Genomic DNA, 4,530 nt, shown 5'->3' with positions numbered 1-4,530 from the left:
GCACGGCCCTTCTCGCCTTGGAGCCCAGCCTCCGCCTCTGCAGCGTCCAGAACAGCTGTGAGCGGGACCCACAGACGGCCTGTGGCGAGGGCCCTTCCCTGGGCAGCTCGAGGCCGTGGGCGCGGGGGCCCCAGTGCGGGGCAGAGGAGACACGGTCACGGCCAGAATGGCCCCCAGGGCAAGTGCGCTCTGTGTCCTGACCTGTAAGCCATGTTCAATGTATAATTTATTCCAAAAATAAATAAAATTCACATTTGAAAAACAGTCCCGACAGTAACCGCGTGGCCACCACCAAGCGATGTCACCAGAGAACGCCAGGGCGTCCTCACGGCTCCCGCGCCCAAGCTGTGCCGTCCGGGAAGCACCGCGCCTGGGAGTCGAGACCCGCGCCTCGGGCCTGGTGAGCCCAACCACGGGGCCGCAGCCGCCTCCGCGCCTGGCCCGGCCTGGCGGGCAGGGGGACGTCCCCGGGGCCTGCCTTGTGCCTCACAGGAGCGTGCGTCCCGCCCACCAGCGGATTCTTTAAAGTGGGCTCTGGCTCGGCCCCTGGCCAGGCCACGGCTGCACCCCACGCACACTCATCCCGTCCGCCCCCACGGGTCTCGGCGATGCCTCATTTCAGCTTCCCTCACCGCCCTTCCCCAATCCCGGAAGCATCCTGCTCTTAACAGGACTTGGGGCACTTAAGGAGTGGGGGGCAGGCGGGGTCGTCAGCACAGGAGGCGAGGCCCAGGGAGGGGACGGCCACCCTCCTCCTGCTCCTAACTGCGTGGGTGGACAGCACGGTGCCTTGGGGCAGGGACCAGCCTTCACCACCCTAAGGGTCCTGGGGTGCCAGTACCGGCGGTGGCCAGGTTTCCTTGGTAACTGGTGACATGAAAAAGCCACACGTCACCCAGAGAAAAGCGGGTCTTGCTCCAGGCAGAGGCTTCGGGGCCCTGGGACAGCCAGGAGCTGAGTGGGCTGCCTGCTGGGGACACCCGAGCTGGGCCTGGCTGGCTCACGGCTCCCTCGTGTCCCCTGCCTTCCCTGGAGGGCCCAGGGGACCTGATAGGCCGGTGCCGGGCTCCTCCCCGCCAGCAGCTGCCCCCAGATAGCCTGGGAGCTCCCCTTATCAGCCCGCACCACTGCCCCAGGTCCCTGCTCGCACCGCGGCCTGAGGGGCCGGGCCGGCATCCCCGTGGGTGCGGACCCTGGGCTGGCCATGGCCACCCGAGCCTCACCCTCACCCCACGGCCATGGGAGGACAGGCCAAGGCACTGCCCCCCCCTCCCCAGGCCAGGCAGGGTTCAGAGACGGCGCAGGCTCCTCGCAAGTAGGTGGGCACACTGCACCCAGGCCAGGCGCTGCCAGCCAGGGCCCCCAGGCCAGACCCTCCTGCTGCCCGGGCCCCAGAGGCAAGGGCAGGGTGGGCAGCAGGCAGTCCCGGGCAGACTGGTCACTCTTTGCTGAGCAAACCCTCAGCTCTGCCGGAGGCGGCACCCCAGCCCCGCGCCAGGGGTTGGGTCTCCGGGTCCTGTAGGGCTCCTTCCTCTCCCCGCCTGCTCCCCCGTCCCAAGGCGCCTCCGGGACAGACCCGGCTTTCCAGGCAGGGTCCCCGTGTGCAGGCCCCCCAGCCGCGGAACCTTCGGCAGAACCGGCTGGGCAGGGCTTGGCGCACGGTGGACACCAGCGCCCGGGCGCGCAGAGGCCCTCCGCCCCGCCCGGGGCCCGGGGCGGGCGGGCCGGGAGGGGGGCGCGGGGCCGGGCCGAGTGGGGCCCGAGGTGGCCGGCGCTGGCGTGACGCGAGTTTGGAGAGTGGGGGGCCGGCCCGCGGCCCGCGGCGGCGGCCGCCCCTCCCGGCCCGGGCCGTTGGCGCGCGCCCCGCGGTCACCCGGGCACCAGAAGAGGCGGCGGCGGCCGGCGGCCACCGCTGCGTGTCGAGTCCGGGCCGCGCCGGGCTAGCCCTGGCCGGAGAGAGGTCCAGCGGCTGCAGGAAGGGCGGCAGCGGCAGCTCGTCCAGGGCCTCGGGGAAGCGGCCGGGCGAGCGGCGGTGACCAGCACCTGCATGGCGCGCGCGAAGAGCGAGGGCGGCGCCAGGCCCGCCAGCCAGCGGAACGTGTCCTCGCCCAGCAGCCGCTGCCAGCGCGGCCGGTCGCCCAGCAGCTCGCGGCGGGCCGGGCCGGCGGCGCCCGCGGGGTGTACAGCGCCAGCAGGTCCAGCAGCAGCAGGCGGCGCCGCGCGGCTCCCCGGGCGCCCCGGCCGCCCCCGCGTCGCGGCCCAGCTGGCGCAGCAGCAGCTCGAGCGGCGTGAGGCCGCCCGCGTCGCGCAGGCCGGGCGAGGCGCCGTGGCCGAGCAGCAGGAACAGGCACTCGGGGCCGCGCCAGCTCGCAGGCCGCGTGCAGCGCCGTGCCGCCGCCCTCCACGCGCGCGCAGCCGCGCCGGTCCAGCAGGCGCGCGCGCTCGTCGCCGGGAAGTCGCGCAGCGCGCGCAGGATGCGCCGCAGGATGCCCACGCGGTTGTAGCGCACGGCGAGCGCCACGTGCGGCCCCGGCGCGGCGCAGCAGCGGAAGCCGGCGGCGGGCGCGGCCAGCGCGCGGCGCGGCGCGGGAAGGTGGCCAGCAGGTATAGTGCGCGTAGGCGCCGTGTCGTGGTGCACCAGCGCGTAGAGCAGCGCCTCGGCCGGCGACGGCGAGTAGGCGGCGGCGCGGCCGCGCTCGTCCCAGTGGAAGGCCTCGCTGGCGCGCATGTCCTCGAGCAGCCACACGGGCAGCCGTTCGCGCACGGCCTGGTAGAAGGCGAAGGACGACTTGCGGCACTGCTTCTGCGCCCGCGCGCGCGCCGCGCCCGCGCCCTCGGGGCCGCCCTCCGCGCCCCCGGGCGGCCGCGCGTCCCAGGGCATGGCGGCGGCCACCTGCGGGCAGAGGGCGCGGTCAGGGTCGGGGCCGCCCGCCGCCCCCCAGCCCCCCGCCGGCCACAGCCCGGATCGAGCTGCCCCCGGTCTCCCCTGAAGCGGCCGCTGGAGGCCCGGCCCGGCCCCGCCCGCCCCGAGCGACGCCCACCCTGCAGCCCGGGCCGCGGCCAGAGCTCCTGCTCCCGCCCGCGCCGCCTGCACCCACCCGCGTGGAGAAAGGGCCGGGGCAAGGGTCCCCACCTCGGCCCCCCCCGGGGTCCCCCCCCGCGCCCCTGACCTCCCTCCGGAGCCGACCGCCGCCCCTCCCGCGGGCACGGCGGGCACAGCGCCGGGCACAGCGCCGGGCGCGCCCTCCCCGGCTCCCGCCCTACCTGGCTCCTGCGCCGCGTCGCCGACTCGGGGCCGGGGTCACGCGCCGTCTCGGGGCCGCGGGGTCCTCATCTGCGGGGGGCGCGGGCGGCCGTGAGCGCGGCGGGGGCTCGGCACGTCCTCCCGGACCGCGGCCTCCCGGGAGGGCGGGGCCGCAGCCCGGGCGCTGGCGCGCGGCTCCCCGCCGCCCTCCGGGGGCCGCCCGGGTCTCCCCCCCGGGGCGCGGGGACGGCGCTGGGCCCCCCCCGGGGCGAGCTGGGCAGGGCCGAGTCCGGGCGGGGTCTCCCGCCTCCCCCGGGTCTCGCGGCGGACGCGTGGGGTCCCCCAGCCCCGGGCCCCGCCCGCGCCCCCCGCGCTGCCCGCAGGGCTCAGCCGCCCGCCCCCGAGTGCCCCGGGCGCCGGGACGCGCCGGGCAGGGCCGGGCAGGGCCGGGCGCGCGGACGCAAGCGGCGGCGGGCGGAGGGGGCCGCGCGCTGGGGGCGCCGCAGGTGCGCGGGGCGCCGGGGGGCGCGGGCAGCGGGGGCCGGGCAGCGAGCCGGGGGGGCCTCCCGGGGCGGGGGGGCGCGGCGGGGCGGGGCGGGGCGCGCGGGCGGCGAGGGGGCTCACCGTGGGGCGCGCCGGCGAGGGTCCCGGGGCGGGGCGGGGGGCGCCGCCGCAGCGCGCTCTGAGCCCGGCGGGATCGGGCGGCGGATCGGGGCGGCGGGATCCGGGGCGGCGGGATCCGGGGCGGGCGGCGCAGTGCGGTGCGGGCCGGGCCGGGCCGGGCCGGGCCGGGCCGGGAGGCCCGCGGGCCCGTGCGCCTCCGCCATTGGCCCGCGCCCCCGGCGCCCGCCGCCGCCCATTGGCCGCCGCGCTGCACCATTGTTGCGTCACGCGCCGGTGGGCGGGGCGCCCGGCGGGCCCCGCAGAAAAGTTGGGAGAAACTTGAGGGCGCCGCGGCGGGCGGGGCCCCGGAAGCGGTGGGGGCGGGGCCTGCGCGCCCCCCGCGCCCCGCGCGCCCCCCGCCGGCGCCGCCCGCCCCCCGCCCCGCGAGCCTCCGTGACCTTGGGGAGCGCCTGCTCCGGGGCTGCGGGGCGGCGGGGGCCTCGCGAGCCGCTGAGCGCAGTGACCCCAGGTCACCGGCCAGGAAACGGGGGTGCACAGCGAGGTGGTCTCCAAGTGAGGAGGGGCGCGGCCAGCACTCGCGGTCCCCGCTGGCCTGCGGACACTTGCGGGGCTTGGTTCTCTCTGCAGAGTACCCAGCTTTGGGGTCCAGGGCTCAGGTCCCG

General features: G+C 78.1%; 1 pseudogene; it reads right to left on the bottom strand.

Annotated features, from left to right (window-relative positions):
• Positions 1-1,873: 1,873 nt before the first annotated feature.
• Positions 1,874-2,881, bottom strand: LOC119237844 (ankyrin repeat domain-containing protein 9-like; annotated as a pseudogene).
• Between the last annotated feature and the right edge of the window lie 1,649 nt (positions 2,882-4,530).

Source organism: Talpa occidentalis, unplaced genomic scaffold (assembly GCF_014898055.3).
Source record: "Talpa occidentalis isolate TD23 unplaced genomic scaffold, MPIMG_talOcc4v2.1 talOcc4.1031, whole genome shotgun sequence".
NCBI lineage: Eukaryota > Metazoa > Chordata > Mammalia > Eulipotyphla > Talpidae > Talpa > Talpa occidentalis.
The sequence above is the reverse complement of the archived record's forward strand: the minus strand, read 5'-3'. Positions and strand labels throughout refer to the sequence as shown.